Source organism: Thalassophryne amazonica, chromosome 11, assembly GCF_902500255.1.
Source record: "Thalassophryne amazonica chromosome 11, fThaAma1.1, whole genome shotgun sequence".
In the NCBI taxonomy this organism is placed as follows: domain Eukaryota; kingdom Metazoa; phylum Chordata; class Actinopteri; order Batrachoidiformes; family Batrachoididae; genus Thalassophryne; species Thalassophryne amazonica.
The window spans coordinates 42,784,711-42,804,312 of NC_047113.1; the positions used below are offsets into that span (position 1 = coordinate 42,784,711).

General features: G+C 41.9%; 1 long non-coding RNA gene across 1 annotated transcript; it reads left to right on the forward strand.

Moving 5' to 3' along the window:
• The first annotated feature begins 206 nt into the window (after nucleotides 1-206).
• LOC117520685 lies at nucleotides 207-19,298 on the forward strand. The gene is made up of 3 exons (XR_004563733.1): nucleotides 207-340; nucleotides 13,264-13,270; nucleotides 19,289-19,298. It is a non-coding gene; the product is annotated as an uncharacterized LOC117520685 (long non-coding RNA).
• Nucleotides 19,299-19,602: the final 304 nt, after the last annotated feature.

The window sequence follows — 19,602 nt, forward strand, 5'->3', positions numbered from 1 at the left end:
TCTCATTAACATAAGGTCACTGTCCTCAAAATCACTGTTGATTAATTATCTAATTATGGAACACCACTTAGATATGACTGATTTATGTGAAACCTGGTTTAAACCTACTGTTGTCCTTCCTTTAAATGAAGCCTGCCCACCGGCCTGCACATTTAGTCACATCCCACATGATACAAGGCAAGCTGGTCTAATTTATAAATCTGGGTACAGCTTACTGGCTATTGGGGGTCTAAAATATAATTTGTTTGAATATTTGACACTCTGCTCTGCCCAGGATACTACGTATAGCCAATGTCAGAAGAATAAATATCAACAGTGTTATTTTGTCACCGTATATACAGTAGTTTTCAGAATAATAGTAGTGCTATGTGACTAAAAAGATTAATCCAGGTTTTAAGTATATTTCTTATTGCTACATGGGAAACAAGGTACCAGTAGATTCAGTAGATTCTCACAAATCCAACAAGACCAAGCACTCATGATATGCACACTCTTAAGGCTATGAAATTGGGCTATTACTTAAAAAAAGTAGAAAAGGGGGTGTTCACAATAATAGTAGCATCTACTGTTGACGCTACAAACTCGAAACTTTTATGTTCAAACTGCTTTTTTAGCAATCCTGTGAATCACTAAACTAGTATTTAGTTGTATAACCACAGTTTTTCATGATTTCTTCACATCTGTGAGGCATTAATTTTGTTGGTTTGGAACCAAGATTTTGCTTGTTTTCTAGTGTGCTTGGGATCATTGTCTTGTTGAAACACCCATTTCAAGGGCATGTCCTCTTCAGCATAAGGCAACATGACCTCTTCAAGTATTTTGACATATCCAAACTGATCCATGATACCTGGTATGTGATATATAGGCCCAACACCATAGTAGGAGAAACATGCCCATATCATGATGCTTGCACTACCATGCTTCACTGTCTTCACTGTGAACTGTGGCTTGAATTCAGAGTTTGGGGGTCGTCTCACAAACTGTCTGCGGCCCTTGGACCCAAAAAGAACAATTTTACTCTCATCAGTCCACAAAATATTCCTCCATTTCTATTTAGGCCAGTTGATGTGTTCTTTGGCAAATTGTAACCTCTTCTGCACATGTCTTTTATTTAACAGAGGGACTTTGCGGGGGATTCTTGCAAATAAATTAGCTTCACACAGGCATCTTCTAACTGTCACAGCACTTACAGGTAACTCCAGACTGTCTTTGATCATCCTGGAGCTGATCAGTGGGTGAACCTTTGCCATTTTGGTTATTCTTCTATCCATTCTCATGGTTGTTTTCCCTTTTCTTCCATGCGTCTCTGTTTTTTTTTGTACATTTTAAAGCATTGGAGATTATTGTAGATGAACAGCCTATATTTTTTTGCACCTGCGTATAAGTTTTCCCCTCTCCTATCAACTTTTTAATCAAACTACACTGTTCTTCTGAACAATGTCTTGAACGTCCCATTTTCCTCAGGCTTTCAAAGAGAAAAGCATGTTCAACAGGTGCTGGCTTCATCCTTAAATAGGGGACACCTGATTCACACCTGTTTGTTCCACAAAATTGACGAACTCACTGACTGAATGCCACACTACTATTATTGTGAACACCCCCTTTTCTACTTTTTTTTTGCTAATAGCCCAATTTCATAGCCTTAAGAGTGTGCATATCATGAATGCTTGGTCTTGTTGGATTTGTGAGAATCTACTGAATCTACTGGTACCTTGTTTCCCATGTAACAATAAGAAATATACTGAAAACCTGGATTAATCTTTTTAGTCACATAGCACTACTATTATTTGGAACACTACTGTGCACCCCCAGCCCCATATTCTCAATTCTTAGGTGAATTTGGTGAGTTTATCTCTAATTTGGCAACCCTTCCTGATAACTTTCTGATTTTTGGTGACTTCAACATTCATATAAATAAGCTTTCTGACCCCCTCTGCAAGTCATTCATGGACATTATAGATGTATTAGGATTTCCGAAATGCATTCAGGGTTCAACACACATTAATGGAAATACCCTGGATTTGGTCCTTGTTTGCGGTATCACTATCAAAAATATTGACATCATGCCTCTGGCATAAGTTTTTCGACAGATACCCTTCCAGATGCAATTCCACATTACATGAAGAAATGTGGCAGGGGTGGGATTTGAACCAGGAACTTTCCACACTGAAACCAAACACACTTGGCCACCACCCCTGTCTAAGTTTTTTTATTGTTGTTTTTAAATCTCAAAAAAGTTTTTTTTTTTTTTGTTTTTTTGTTTTTTTACATTGTTGTTATTTACAGTTTTTTACAGTGCGTTGTGTTCTGCGTTCTCATCAGGCAGGCCGGTCGCGGCACTGGTTGACATCACTGTGATTGGCTAAGGGAGAGCACACGCATTGTCAATCATTCTTCTCCGTGCCGTGTCTCCTGTACAGTACAGAATGCGTTCAGCTTGCCAAATTTGTTTATAAGAATCTTCTCGCCCAGAAGAAAGAAAGAGCGCCAACAACTACCCATAACTATGTTCTTCACTCGGAAGAAGACACCTGCACCGAGGTGTCACTCCAGCTACAGCTACAGCGGAGCGGCGCCAGGATGAAATGGCGCGGTCAGAGGAACTGTGAAATACTGGTGAGTCACTATTAATAATTTCTTATGTGTCCAACCTTGTAGGTTGATTGTTAAAATTAAATTTGTTAGTTCTAAAAGCCATCATAATTATTTATAGGAAAACGTTCTATTTTGATTTCTCAAACAAATGTTTGGGCCTGAAAACAGGTTTTGATCTTTGGTTTTATTCTATAATACTGGACTTATTTTTCTACTAAGGTTTGAAAAGTGAGAAAATGTTAATGCCTCTTTGCAAAAAGTGTATAAAGTGTGTAGTGAGGGGTTTTACAGCGTTAAAACATCTATAATAATTGTAAAAAAAATAACACTGACTACAGCAAAATGAAATACGGATGAATTGAGGTTTTCGTTACCCCTTGTTCAAACTTTTTGACACGTTAAAAATCCTGACGAAGAGACCGCTGCAGGAACAAAGCTGAGCGAAGGTTAAACGATGCCAGCGAAAGTCAGCAAGTCCAGATTTCTTGTTTCATTAGGGCTTCGTTGCCCTTCGTTAAATGCCGTGTGACTGGGCCTTAAGGCTGTAACAAAATGTAGAAAAAGTGAAGCGCTGTGAATACTTTCCGGGTGCACTATATACGTGCTTAAGGCTGAAGTTAGTGATGTTGCGTGGGCTTTTGTCAGTGCAATGCAAACAAAACACTCCAGTCTTGGCTTTGACCTCAAAAGACAGAAGTGGGGGAGTTACATCTGCTATAGATTTGAAGAAAAGGCTGCAGGGCACCAATGATTAATCCGCTCTCACTTTCTGCCTTTGTCTCTCACTCTCTGTGCTAATAGTAATTCTACTCATGGCTACACTGTTTCTCATCATGTCCTGTATTAAATCAAGCCATTTTGATCACATTTTAAAAAATTGACAGTGTTTGACTACAACATTACAGCGAAGCAGCAAAAGGTCCTGGACCCTTGAAGAATGCCCATTGTCTCCAAATGACAGATCTGAAAGTCTCCCAGACTCCACCATGCGGCCCCCATTCAACTCCCTGTCCCTATCGTACTCTTAATTATCTTTACTAAGTTCCATGGTGCACTCAGATAGAGAAAATTGGTAGGTTGTGTAATTGCCTGGAAAAGTCAAATTTGCAGATGGTTAGGGTTAGCTGTGAATGGGGCGCAAGTGGGAGTGAGCGTTGGGGGCTGGGGATGGAGGATGTCCCTTGAACCCAATAATAGGTTTTTGACATATCACCTCTGGGAGATATCACACGCTCGGCTGGCATCTGGCACAGACTCTCTGGAGATGGGTGTTCCTTAGATATACTATAATGCAAGCGCTCTCCACATGAAGGGCATCAGATGGTCTCTGAAGAGAACAAGTGCAAGTGCCATTCACAGCAAGTGTGAAGATGCATAGGGAATAATACTAGACTTTGGAAAAACTGAGGCATGTACTCCGAAAAATGCAGTGAATAGATAGATAGATAGATAGATAGATAGATAGATAGATAGATAGATAGATAGATAGATAGATAGATAGATAGATAGATAGATACTGTGCATGAGCAGTGCTGGATGACTCCTGCCTGTGGACTGCATGGACTTCTCATCAAATGCATCTTCTTTTCTTGTGTTTTATAAAACTTCGCAAAACCTTGTAATTGTTTGATAATAGAGGAAGAAACCTCAAGCAGACCAGACTCAAAGGGGTGAGCCTCTGCTTAGATCATTCTGAGGGAGTATTTCCTTACCACTGTCGCCTGTGTGCTTGCTCTAGGGTTTCGTAAGGTTAAACCTTACTTGTGTGAAGCCCCTTGGGGCAGCTTTGATGTGATCTGCTCTTGCTCTTGCCTCTTGCTCTTGCTTGCCTCTACTGGTGGTTGGCTCTCACTGCGGTATTGTATCACTTCCTGTTCCGGAGCACAGCAGTGTTTTTCTGTATCTGTTAGCTGTTTAATCTGCGCAGTTAGATTGATCTAGCTATCTAGATTACGATTTGTTTCCCAGTGTAATCTTTACGTGCCTTAACTAAAGCACTCCTTCTGCTGAATCACCTCTAAATTATTTACACATTATTCACTTTGCGTGTTTTTAGGAATCCGCTAGCTTAGCGTAGCTACTAGCTCTTAGCCGATTTAGCATGGCGGCTTCTCCTGTCTCTCCCGCACTTTTCTGCTCTGGGTGTGAAATGTTTAGTTATTCCTCGGCCTCCTTTAGCAGTAATGGTACTTGTAATAAGTGTAGCTTATTCGTAGCTTTGGAGGCCAGGCTGGGCGAATTGGAGACTCGGCTCCGCACCGTGGAAAATTCTACAGTTAGCCAGGCCCCTGTAGTCGGTGCGGACCAAGGTAGCTTAGCCGCCGTTAGTTCCCCCCTGGCAGATCCCGAGCAGCCGGGAAAGCAGGCCGACTGGGTGACTGTGAGGAGGAAGCGTAGCCCTAAACAGAAGCCCCGTGTACACCGCCAACCCGTTCACATTTCTAACCGTTTTTCCCCACTCGACGACACACCCGCCGAGGATCAAACTCTGGTTATTGGCGACTCTGTTTTGAGAAATGTGAAGTTAGCGACACCAGCAACCATAGTCAATTGTCTTCCGGGGGCCAGAGCAGGCGACATTGAAGGAAATTTGAAACTGCTGGTTAAGGCTAAGCGTAAATTTGGTAAGATTGTAATTCACGTCGGCAGTAATGACACCCGGTTACGCCAATCGGAGGTCACTAAAATTAACATTAAATCGGTGTGTAACTTTGCAAAAACAATGTCGGACTCTGTAGTTTTCTCTGGGCCCCTCCCCAATCAGACCGGGAGTGACATGTTTAGCCGCATGTTCTCCTTGAATTGCTGGCTGTCTGAGTGGTGTCCAAAAAATGAGGTGGGCTTCATAGATAATTGGCAAAGCTTCTGGGGAAAACCTGGTCTTGTTAGGAGAGACGGCATCCATCCCACTTTGGATGGAGCAGCTCTCATTTCTAGAAATCTGGCTAATTTTCTTAAATCCTCCAAACCGTGACTATCCAGGGTTGGGACCAGGAAGCAGAGTTGTAGTCTTACACACCTCTCTGCAGCTTCTCTCCCCCTGCCATCCCCTCATTACCCCATCCCCGTAGAGACGGTGCCTGCTCCCAGACTACCAATAACCAGCAAAAGTCTATTTAAGCATAAAAATTCAAAAAGAAAAAATAATATAGCACCTTCAACTGCACCACAGACTAAAACAGTTAAATGTGGTCTATTAAACATTAGGTCTCTCTCTTCTAAGTCCCTGTTGGTAAATGATATAATAATTGATCAACATATTGATTTATTCTGCCTAACAGAAACCTGGTTACAGCAGGATGAATATGTTAGTTTAAATGAGTCAACACCCCCGAGTCACACTAACTGTCAGAATGCTTGTAGCACGGGCCGGGGCGGAGGATTAGCAGCAATCTTCCATTCCAGCTTATTAATTAATCAAAAACCCAGACAGAGCTTTAATTCATTTGAAAGCTTGTCTCTTAGTCTTGTCCATCCAAATTGGAAGTCCCAAAAACCAGTTTTATTTGTTATTATCTATCGTCCACCTGGTCGTTACTGTGAGTTTCTCTGTGAATTTTCAGACCTTTTGTCTGACTTAGTGCTTAGCTCAGATAAGATAATTATAGTGGGCGATTTTAACATCCACACAGATGCTGAGAATGACAGCCTCAACACTGCATTTAATCTATTATTAGACTCTATTGGCTTTGCTCAAAAAGTAAATGAGTCCACCCACCACTTTAATCATATCTTAGATCTTGTTCTGGCTTATGGTATGGAAATAGAAGACTTAACAGTATTCCCTGAAAACTCCCTTCTGTCTGATCATTTTTTAATAACATTTACATTTACTCTGATGGACTACCCAGCAGTAGGGAATAAGTTTCATTACACTAGAAGTCTTTCAGAAAGCGCTGTAACTAGGTTTAAGGATATGATTCCTTCTTTATGTTCTCTAATGCCATATAACAACACAGTGCAGAGTAGCTACCTAAACTCTGTAAGGGAGATAGAGTATCTCGTCAATAGTTTTACATCCTCATTGAAGACAACTTTGGATGCTGTAGCTCCTCTGAAAAAGAGAGCTTTAAATCAGAAGTGTCTGACTCCATGGTATAACTCTCAAAATCGTAGCTTAAAGCAGATAACCCGTAAGTTGGAGAGGAAATGGCGTCTCACTAATTTAGAAGATCTTCACTTAGCCTGGAAAAAGAGTCTGTTGCTCTATAAAAAAGCCCTCCGTAAAGCTAGGACATCTTTCTACTCTTCACTAATTGAAGAAAATAAGAACAACCCCAGGTTTCTTTTCAGCACTGTAGCCAGGCTGACAAAGAGTCAGAGCTCTATTGAGCTGAGTATTCCATTATCTTTAACTAGTAATGAGTTCATGACTTTCTTTGCTAACAAAATTTTAACTATTAGAGAAAAAATTACTCATAACCATCCCAAAGACGTATCGTTATCTTTGGCTGCTTTCAGTGATGCCGGTATTTGGTTAGACTCTTTCTCTCCGATTGTTCTGTCTGAGTTATTTTCATTAGTTACTTCATCCAAACCATCAACATGTTTATTAGACCCCATTCCTACCAGGCTGCTCAAGGAAGCCCTACCATTATTTAATGCTTCGATCTTAAATATGATCAATCTATCTTTGTTAGTTGGCTATGTACCACAGGCTTTTAAGGTGGCAGTAATTAAACCATTACTTAAAAAGCCATCACTTGACCCAGCTATCTTAGCTAATTATAGGCCAATCTCCAACCTTCCTTTTCTCTCAAAAATTCTTGAAAGGGTAGTTGTAAAACAGCTAACTGATCATCTGCAGAGGAATGGTCTATTTGAAGAGTTTCAGTCAGGTTTTAGAATTCATCATAGTCTAATAGATTACAATTTGTTCATGTAAATGGGGAATCTTCTTCACAGACTAAAGTTAATTATGGAGTTCCACAAGGTTCTGTGCTAGGACCAATTTTATTCACTTTATATATGCTTCCCTTAGGCAGTATTATTAGACGGTATTGCTTAAATTTTCATTGTTACGCAGATGATACCCAGCTTTATCTATCCATGAAGCCAGAGGACACACACCAATTAGCTAAACTGCAGGATTGTCTTACAGACATAAAGACATGGATGACCTCTAATTTTCTGCTTTTAAACTCAGATAAAACTGAAGTTATTGTACTTGGCCCCACAAATCTTAGAAACATGGTGTCTAACCAGATCCTTACTCTGGATGGCATTACCCTGACCTCTAGTAATACTGTGAGAAATCTTGGAGTCATTTTTGATCAGGATATGTCATTCAAAGCGTATATTAAACAAATATGTAGGACTGCTTTTTTGCATTTACGCAATATCTCTAAAATCAGAAAGGTTTTGTCTCAGAGTGATGCTGAAAAACTAATTCATGCATTTATTTCCTCTAGGCTGGACTATTGTAATTCATTATTATCAGGTTGTCCTAAAAGTTCCCTAAAAAGCCTTCAGTTAATTCAAAATGCTGCAGCTAGAGTGCTGACGGGGACTAGAAGGAGAGAGCATATCTCACCCATATTGGCCTCTCTTCATTGGCTTCCTGTTAATTCTAGAATAGAATTTAAAATTCTTCTTCTTACTTATAAGGTTTTGAATAATCAGGTCCCATCTTATCTTAGGGACCTCGTAGTACCATATCACCCCAATAGAGCGCTTCGCTCTCAGACTGCAGGCTTACTTGTAGTTCCTAGGGTTTGTAAGAGTAGAATGGGAGGCAGAGCCTTCAGCTTTCAGGCTCCTCTCCTGTGGAACCAGCTCCCAATTCAGATCAGGGAGACAGACACCCTCTCTACTTTTAAGATTAGGCTTAAAACTTTCCTTTTTGCTAAAGCTTATAGTTAGGGCTGGATCAGGTGACCCTGAACCATCCCTTAGTTATGCTGCTATAGACGTAGACTGCTGGGGGGTTCCCATGATGCACTGTTTCTTTCTCTTTTTGCTCTGTATGCACCACTCTGCATTTAATCATTAGTGATCGATCTCTGCTCCCCTCCACAGCATGTCTTTTTCCTGGTTCTCTCCCTCAGCCCCAACCAGTCCCAGCAGAAGACTGCCCCTCCCTGAGCCTGGTTCTGCTGGAGGTTTCTTCCTGTTAAAAGGGAGTTTTTCCTTCCCACTGTAGCCAAGTGCTTGCTCACAGGGGGTCGTTTTGACCGTTGGGGTTTTACATCATTATTGTATGGCCTTGCCTTACAATATAAAGCGCCTTGGGGCAACTGTTTGTTGTGATTTGGCGCTATATAAAAAAAAAATTGATTGATTGATTGATTGATTGATCTGGTCTCCATATGACTAAAGAAGGAGCTGTGTCCACATTCTTTGCATTACATCAAACCTGTTTCTGGTGGGAGTTGGTCTCCACCAGGGCTGCCCCTTGTCACCAATCCTGTTTGTGTTGTTCATGTACAGGATTTCAAGGCACAGTCAGGGACTGGAGATTGTCAATCAATCAATCATCAATCAATTTTTTTTTTATATAGCGCCAAATCACAACAAACAGTTGTCCAGTTTGGTGGCCTGAGATTTACATCTCTGCTTTTTGCAGATGATTTGGTTCTGTTGGCTTCATCAGGCAGCACACAGAGTAGGTTTTAGGCCAAGTGTGAAGCGACTGGGATGAGACTCAGCACCTCCAAATCTGAGACCATGGTCTTCTGTCGGAAAATGGTGGGTTGTTCTCCTCTGGGTTAGGGAAGAGTTACTGCCCCAAGTTAACGAGTGGGGTTAAGTTAGAGTGTGAAATTTTACGGACGTTGTACCGGACCATTGTGGTAAAGAAGGAGCTGAACCGCATGGCGAGGCTCTCAATTTACCAGTAGATTTACACTTCTATCCTTACCTATGGTCACGAGCTTTGGGAAATGACTGAAAGAATAAGCCCATGGATACCAGCAGTAGAAATGAGATTCCTCTGTGGGGTGTCTGGTTTTACATTCCTGGACAGGGTGAGAAACTTGATTATCTGCTACTTCTTTGCATTAGAACAGGGATGGCCAACTTCGGTCCTCGAGAGCCACACTCCTGACACTCTTAGTTGTCTCCCTGCTCCAACACACCTGAATCCAATGAAAGACTCGTTAGCAGACTTTTAATGAGCCTTTCATTGGATTCAGGTGTGTTGGAGCAGGGAGACAACTAAGAGTGTCAGGAGTGTGGCTCTCGACCAAACTTGGCCACCCCTGCATTAGGAGAAGCCAGTTGAGGTGGTTCGGGCATCTGGTTAGGATGCTCCCTCATTGTCTCCCTAAGGCTTTCAGGCATGTCCAACCAGGAGGAGGACCTGGGGAAGACTCAGGACACACTGGAGAGATTGTATTTTCCCCGCTGGCTTTGCAACGCCTTTGGATTCTCTGGGAAGAGTTGCAGGACTTGGCGTAGGATAGGGAAGTGTGGGATGAGCTGCTTTCTCTGCTGCCACCGTGACCCGGACCCGTACGAGGTCTGTTAGAAAAGTATCGGACCTTTTTATTTTTTTCAAAAACCTGATGGATTTGAAACACGTGTGCTTGCATGAGCCAACCTTGAACCTTCGTGCGCATGCATGATTTTTTTCACGCCTGTCGGTTGTGTCATTTGCTTGTAAGCAGCCTTTGTGTGAAGATGGGTGGAGTCTCTTGTCGTTTTTTCTTTGCAAGGAAATGGCGGAACGACTGGAGCAGCGCGACTGCATCAAATTTTGCCACAAACTGGGCAATAGCCAGGTGGAAACCATTTGGATTATTCAGATGGCTTTCGGTGACGATCCTCTGGGCATCACACAGATTAATGAGCGGTACAACCGGTTTAAAGACGTCCGCCTAACAGTGAAGAGCGCACCGCGCTCCGATCGGCATCAACATGCTGAAATGACCGGATCATTTCCAAAGTGAACGCTGTGATGATGTGGGACCGTCGTGTGATTATCCGAGAAATTGCGGAAGAGGTGGACATCAGCACTTTTTCGGCACATTCCACTGTGACAGAAGATTTTGCCATGAAAAGAGTGGCGGCGAAATTCATCAGCACGAAGCTGATAGTGCAGCAAAAGCGCCTCCGTGATGAAATTGTGGACAAGCTGGACATGTCAGGGCATATTACAACAGGTCCTGTGAGGCTTCATCACGGAGGCGCTTTTGCTGCGCCATCAGCTTCATGCCGATGAATTTCGCTGCAACTCTTTTCATGGTAAAATATTCTTTCACAGTGGAATGTGCCGAAAAAGTGCTGATGTCCACCTCTTCCACAATTTCTCAGACAGTCACACGACGGTCCCGCAACACCACAGCGTTCACTTTGGAAATGATCCGGTCGTTTCAGCGTGTTGATGCCGATCGGAGCGTGGCTCGCTCTCCACCGTTGTGCGGCCGTCTTTAAACCAGTTGTACCACTCCTTAATCTGTGTGATGCCCAGAGGATCGTCATCGAAAGCCGTCTGAATAATCCGAATGGTTTCCAACTGGCTGTCACCCAGTTTGTGGCAAAATTTGATGCAGTCACGCTGCTCCAGTCGTTCCACCATTTCCTTGCAAAGAAAAAATGATGAGAGACTCCACCCATCTTCACACAAAGGCTGCTTACAAGCAAATGATGCAACCGACAGGAGTGAAAAAAATCACGCATGCGCACGAAGGTTCAAGGTTGGCTCATGCAAGCACACGTGATTCAAATCCATCAGGTTTTTGAAAAAAATAAAAAGGTCCGATACTTTTCTAAGAGACCTCGTATAAGTGGCTGAAAATAAATGAAGTAAATGAAGTCCAAGACACATTCATGTATCAATCCCCTGACTTGTCTAAACAACAAAAAAGTGATGATGTATGACGCATATTTAAAATTATCTTAGTTTGCCCAGTTATTGAAAATGAAGGGATTATGCATGAGCTTCAATCATTCCTTAATTTTAAAAGCAATATTTTTGTTTTGTTTGTGTTATCTAATATTCACTGTATTAATTTTTAAGCCCCGCCTAATTCTTGTGTTTGTTGCCTCCAGAACAGATTTTTACAGTGTTTTATACAACCCCTGGCAATAATTATGGAATCACCGGCCTCGGAGGATGTTCATTCAGTTGTTTAATTTTGTAGAAAAAAAGCAGATCACAGACATGACACAAAACTAAAGTCATTTCAAATGGCAACTTTCTGGCTTTAAGAAACACTATAAGAAATCAGGAAAAATAATTGCGGCAGTCAGTAACGGTTACTTTTTTAGACCAAGCAGAGGGAAAAAATATGGACTCACTCAATTCTGAGGAATAAATTATGGAATCACCCTGTAAATTTTCATCCCCAAAACTAACACCTGCATCAAATCAGATCTGCTCGTTAGTCTGCATATAAAAAGGAGTGATCACACCTTGGAGAGCTGTTGCACCAAGTGGACTGACATGAATCATGCCTCCAACACGAGAGATGTCAGTTGAAACAAAGGAGAGGATTAAAAGAGGGTAAATCATCATGCAATGTTGCAAAAGATGTTGGTTGTTCACAGTCAGCTGTGTCTAAACTCTGGATCAAATACAAACAACATGGGAAGGTTGTTAAAGGCAAACATACTGGTAGACCAAGGAAGACATCAAAGCGTCAAGACAGAAAACTTAAAGCAATATGTCTCAAAAATCGAAAATGCACAACAAAACAAATGAGGAACGAATGGGAGGAAACTGGAGTCAACGTCTGTGACCGAACTGTAACAAACCGCCTAAAGGAAATGGGATTTACATACAGAAAAGCTAAACAAAAGATGTTTGGGGATGATGAAATCATTTTTCAAGATGATAATGCATCTTGCCATAGAGCAAAAACTGTGAAAACATTCCTTGCAAAAACACACATAGGGTCAATGTCATGGCCTACAAATAGTCCGGATCTTAATCCAATTGAAAATATTTGGTGGAAGTTGAAGAAAATGGTCCATGACAACGCTCCAACCTGCAAAGCTGATCTGGCAACAGCAATCAGAGAAAGCTGGAGCCAGATTGATGAAGAGTACTGTTTGTCACTCATTAAGTCCATGCCTCAGAGACTGCAAGCTTTTATAAAAGCCAGAGGTGGTGCAACAAAATACTAGTGATGTGTTGGAGCGTTCTTTTGTTTTTCATGATTCCATAATTTTTTCCTCAGAAATGAGTGATTCCATATTTTTTTCCCTCTGCTTGGTCTAAAAAAGTAACCGTTACTGACTGCCACAATTTTTTTTCCTGATTTCTTATAGTGTTTCTTAAAGCCAGAAAGTTGCCATTTGAAATGACTTTAGTTTTGTGTCGTGTCTGTGATCTGCTTTTTTTTCTACAAAATTAAACAACTGAATGAACATCCTCCGAGGCCGGTGATTCCATAATTTTTGCCAGGGGTTGTATTCTTACCTGAACATCACTAGAGGCATTACTTCTAATTGTACCTAATACAAGACAATTTGACCATATTACTTCAACTTTTTCTTCACTGGCTGCTTGCTCCTGTGAGATCAGACTATGAGGTATCATTATTGACATATGAGGTCTATTAGAAAAGAACCCGACCGTTTTATTTTTTAAAAAAACTATATGGATTTGATTCATATGTTTTTACGTCAGCCAAGCTTGAACCTTCGTGCGCATGCGTGAGTTTTTCCACGCCTGTCGGTGACGTCATTCGCCTGTGAGCACGCCTTATGGGAGGAGTGGTCCAGCCCCCTCGTCAGAATTCCTTTGTCTGAGAAGTTGCTGAGAGACTGGCGCTGTGCTTCATCAAAATTTTTTCAAAAATTGTGAGGCACATCCGAGTGGACACCAGTTTATCCGGACATTCCACTCTTAAAGAAGATTTTTTTAATGAAAGACATGCGGACGGATTGGTGCGTCGCAGCCGGCGCCGCGCGCCCGCCACAGGAAAAACACCTCCGTGTTGATAACCATTTGTAAAATCCAGGCGGTTTTTGGTGGCTTTCAGTTGAGTGAGTATCTGAGAAATTGTTTAACAGCAGGGCATGTTCCAACTTGTCCTTAAGGCTTCCAACGGAGGTGTTTTTCCTGTGGCAGGCGCGCTGCGCCGGCTGCGACCGACGCGCCAATCCGTCTGCACGTCTTTCATTAAAAAAATCTCCTTTAAGAGTGGAATGTCCGGATAAACTGCTGATTCCAACCTCTTCTGAAAGTTCTCTGTTCTCTCACGACATCCTGGGTCAACAGAGGCTTAAATTTGGAGGTTTTCAGCTTGAAACAGGATGACAATGTCGCCTCGGAGCGCTGCGCGACGTCCCGCTCCGTGGGAAGTCCTTACAGCGATAGAAACAATCCAAAATCTCTCATCAGCCGTTAAAAGTTTCACCAAAAACCACCTTAATTTGTCGAATGGTGTCCACTCGGATGTGCCTCACAGTTTTGGAAAAAATTTTGATGAAGCACAGCGTAGTCTCTCAGCAACTTCTCAGACAAAGGAATTCCGACGAGAGGGCTGGACCACTCCTCCCACAAGGCGTGCTCACAGGCGAATGACGTCACCGACAGGCGTGAAAAAACTCTCGCATGCCCAAGAGGGTTCAAGCTTGGCTGATGTAATCACACGTGATTCAAATCCATATCGTTTTTTAAAAAAATAATAAGGTCGGATACTTTTCTAATAGACCTCGTATAAAACATTAAACAGCCATTATTTTGTTGCACATATTTTATAGCCTTCTGTCCTGTACTGTCCTCTCTGTTCCCATAATTCTGCTGTAGCGCATGTTGATGAGTTTGACCCGGGGCTAGTAGATACCAGTGATTTCCTTCATTTCTCAAGGAAAGCTCTCTCTGCTGCTCTCCAGAGTCTGGAAACAAAGTTGCTGTGTGTTCTATTATTAATACATCTAAGAGGGAAATTCTGTTTTCAAAGCTGTACACTGAAATAAAGTTTACCAAATTATACTCACTTGAAATTCAATGAATAACTTATGCCAATGTCAGTATTCTCACGACTGAGAACTATGAGCTTTTCCCTTTTAAATTAAGAGTTATAATTGCAAATATGTAGATGGAGCATTTAATATGTTTTAAATTATTTAAAGAGCAATGAAGCAAATTCAACAGATACATTTTTAATAAGGTGTTTCAAAGGACACACTGATTAGGTTGTTTTTTTTTATGGAGAGGGCAAACTGCATTAGATGGTCCTGGCAATTTGAAGTCGACAACCTTTAACTGCTCTTTAATGAACTTGTTACAACTCGAACTCCACCGTGACCTCCAACGTACACTATCATAAATTTGATTGGACAAATAGCTTCACTCTTTTGCAAGCCTTTGTAGGAGAGTTTACAACAGCAGAGGCAGACTCAGAGCTGGAGCTGACATTAATAACGACTAACTATCTCATTGTCTATAAAAATGTACCTGATAACAAAGTAGTGCATTAGGTTTGGAACATCTGCGAAAATAGTATGGTGCTGCTTTCCAAGATCAGGTGGAGATAATGTTTCAAAACGTTACGGAAGACACATTTCTGGGCTGATTTCGCATTAACTTGATGGGATGCATACTGTACATCTCTCAGTAAATTGTCTATCTAATTATTGTGATGCATCTCTGGAAGTGGCCTGGTAAACTGGGTCTTGGCCATATGGGCCATGTGTCCCTCTGTCAGTTTTCAAAAACCTGGCCATAACTAGCAGAAATCAGAGGGTAGCACGCCATGACTGTTGCTGTGGTTTACATCATATGTGACTTTAACTAGACAGGTGTAGGGGACAGCAGATAGCAGCCTGTGATCATGCTACTCTATGCTAATTAGCTCTAATCATCCTATTTTGGCTGAGCCACCACCAGTCACGAGCTGCTACTGTGCGGCATGTGTAGTGTAACACATAGCCCCTGTAATAATTGTGCATGAACTGTGCATCTTTTGACAGAAAATTACTTTCACCTATAGTGCTTAACCTACTTGTACAAATGACAAGTGTTTGTCTGTTGGATTAGCAGTTGGTTGGTTGGTTGGTTCTACTAGGCATAGAAAAATAAAAAAGAAGAACATTGTGAATATGTAGTGAATCATTGCAGTGGTTTTAAATGGTAAATGGACTGCATTTATATAGCGCCTTTCCATCTGCATCAGATGCTCAAAGCACTTTACAATTATGCCTCACATTCACCCCGATGTCAGGGTGCTGCCATACAAGGCGCTCACTACACACTGGGAGCACTAGGGGATTAAAGGCCTTGCCCAAGGGCCCTTAGTGATTTTCCAGTCAGGTGGGGATTTGAACCCATGATCTTCTGGACTCAAGCCCAACACCTTAACCACTAGACCATCACCTCCCCCAAAGTTTTAGGCTATAAATAAACTATAGCACTTACAGAGTGCACAATCCCTCCAAGGAAATAAATATTTTTAAACATTTTAAGTCCACTTATTAATTATTCACTGTTTCATTGTTATTATATAGTTTTAACCCTCTGGGGTCCAAGGGCATTTTTTGGACAGTTCACTCGCCTGGCATGAATGTTTTATTATTGCTGTTAACAGCTCTCCCTGCATCTCACAATCAAGTTTTATGTCTTTTCATTTCAGGACAACCTGTACTTTCAGAATATATATGCTATAGTGGTGTTTTATAAGTGTAATAAAGGTTTACAATCAGAAATAAGAAAGGAAAAAGTAAATTGGAAAATGATTTTCACAGACATTTATTCAAAACACACAGCAAACTATAATAAACAACAGTTTTGAGACTTTATACATAATTTGACGTATTGTGTGAAAGACTGTACAACAAAAAGGTTCAAACAATAAACACAAATGCACATTTTGAACAATATATACAAAATAGTCTATGCATTTTGTTTGTCTTCATCTCAAAGCAATTTCTGTCTGCTATTACAAAAAGGTCACGTCACAAACATCTACTCTTATGTAGTTGACTGTGGCAGCACTGAAAGCAGCTTTCACACTTTGACGTTCATTCACAGTTTGTGGAGCGGCTCCTTGCCCCTCACTCCATTGATATGGTAAACAGTGCTTTACGCCGGAGCGAGAGAGCTTGTCACAGGCTTACCCAATAATATTCACAGGCAAACTAGTGGAGCAATCCTGATACTCACACACTCTTTGTTTGAGCACGTGAGATTGTATGAGAAGCCCTCCGTCTGCTCACTTTCACTGATCGCTGTGCGTAATGGTGCAGGATGCATTGGCGCCAGCAGCCAGGGGGCTATTCAGACGGGTCAACTAGTAACACATCACTCCTAAAAACAATCTTTGGTTTATCACGTGATGTAAATTTGCGCTATGATTGGATTTTGGAAAACCATGTGACGGTGAACCAATCCCGATTGGACACTCACATTGTGCACTTCATCACACAGCTTCTATGAGGTGTACAAAGATGGTGGATGGCTGGCTCAAAAGTCTGCAGAGTTAACTTTTCAGCAAAAAAAAAAAAAAAGTATGTTTCTATCTCATATCATTAAAAAGTTATTTATAATTTAGTAATATGACGGCATCGTCCCCAGAGGGTTAAATGGTAAATGGACTACATTATATAACACTTTTCCATCTGCAACAGAAGCTCAAAGTGCTTTACAACGATGTCTCACATTCACCCATTCACTCAAACACACTCACACACATGTCGGGGTCCTGCCTGGCAAGGTGCTCACTACCCACCAGGAGCACCTTGGGGATTAAGGACCTTGCCCAAGGGCCCTTAGTGATTTTCCAATCAGGCTGGGATTTGAACTGAGGATTCTCTGGTCTCGAGCCCAATGCTTAACCACTAGATCATCACCAACTTTTACAACAAGACGAGGAAAGTGACACCAAGTTGGCTAAATGTTTCATTCCAGTGCTCCTCAGCACGCTCCTTCAGGCGTTCCACCTGCTGCTGTTCCACCTGCTGCATGTGCCTGATGTTTGAGAAAACAAGCAAGATGAGAGCCATGTGGAGCCACACATCGGGCTCTCTCCGTCTCCTCCTCCTCTCTGCGCCACTCCATGGCACAGAGCCCAACTAAACATGTAATCACAAAGTTCTGCTGCTGTGGATTTTGAGGGGCAAACTGGAGCGATCTGAATTGTTCAGCAGCTGACGGTTGGATAAATATGGGTATGTGTGGAGACAGTTCGCCTCATTCACAACGTGACAGAACTTAATGATATGCTGTTACACGCGATAGCGTGCAACAACACGGAAACTTATTCTTGATCGTGCATAATGGTATACAAATAATGAATGTTTATGAGTTCAATGGTACGAATATTTCATGAGGTGAAAGCTGGAACATACCATTCAACTCGGCGTCGCCTCGTTGAATAGTATGTTCCAGCTTTCACCGACTTATTCGTACCATTGAAAGAATGTAAAAACATGTGCACTGCCTTTGGACTTCCATAAAAAAAAAAAAAAGAAAAGAAAAAGAGTTTGTGTAGTTCCTCAGTTCAGCCAAAAAACACATCAGTGTTTCATGTTAGCAGTTCTTCATGCATCCAGACGGCTTACAGGGAAGTGGATTGTGTGTGTGTGTGTGTGTGTGTGTGTGTGTGTGTGTGTGTGTGTGTGTGTGTGTGTGTGTGTGTGTGCACAGCAGCATCAGTTAACTCAATCAAATCATCATGTCGCTGTCCCATGCACACGCCCACGCAACCGGCTCGGTCCAGCTGTACCTCTTCAGTGCAGCAAAAACAAAAAAAAGTCACATCAGACATGAGTCCAGGTTTTCTTTCTCTTCCTGCTAACAGGCAGCACAATGGATTTGTTTTGTGTGTGTGTCTGAATCTTACAAGAATTAGCAGTGTCAGTTAGCTCAAATTATGTCTCAGGAGAGTCGTGTCCCCTGTGCGCACACACACACACACGCAACTTGGTCGGCGCTTGTGCGTGTGTGAACAACAAAAATAAGACTGTATATGTCCTCAGTGCAGCAAAAAAATAATAAATAAAAAAATCACGTCAAAAATGAGTCCAGCTTCTGTTCTCTCTTCCTGCTAACAACCTCCAGGCAGCACAGTGGATTGGTTTTGTGTGTGCGTGCGCGCGCACGCATGTGTGGGTACTCGTGCGCGCGTTTTGCGACGTGTGCATGCACACATACTCGTGCGCACTTGTGTATGCATGATCACATGTGCGCGTGTACACGAGGCCGTGCACGTGCACGTGAGAGTGCAATGGTACCAAACGTATGGAACCAAATTTGCACTCTAAATGGAACCGAGCCACACTCTGAATGCAATGCAACACAAATGGGATGAATTAATCCATGTCATGTGACATACAAAGCACCAATCAAATCACAAGGATCCACTCAGCCGTTATATAATTCCTGATAATTCTTCAGCAACACGTGCCATTAATCGTAACGAGTGGTAACAGGTTGCAGCAGTTCCTGAGGACACCTGACGCCTCTGCCTCAAATCATCACATTTGTGATCAGTGGCCAAGAATGTGTACTTCGCGGCATTCCTGACTTGTTGTCGTTATGTGTAAACACAGCTTAAGAAACCTATTCAGATGCGTTAAGTCACGTTAAGAATGTCAGGAATGTGCCAAGAATGATGCAAATATGACATTCATAACACGTCTTGCATATGTGTAAACGCAGCATTATTTCCAGAACTGTGAACATTCCTGTTTAAGACTTCAGTGAACTGCTTGTTGTTAAAGGCTTCAGAGTTATGAGTGCAGTCACTCACCTCTGTTCTCCTAGTTCCTCTGTGCCATGCATCCCACCTGGCTCATGTTCCAGTCCCATATACCCCAGGATTTCGGTTCTCTTACAAGACTGGCTCGGGAACCTGCAGCCCATTAATTTCCATCGCTACAAGCGGGCTGACTCTCCACTCTGCAGGCACCCCCAGCGCAGCAATATTATTTATTTATTGTAAATAAATATCTTTTCCTTCACAACCAGTTCTGTTCCTTGTTCGCAGCATTTGAGTTAATTGTCTGTACCGGTCCAGACCTCTAACCATAACAATATTGGCAGACAGAAGTATGCCAGTCATACAGTCGTGGTAAAAATTATTGGCATGCCGATTTTCAAGCAGATAAATCAAAATA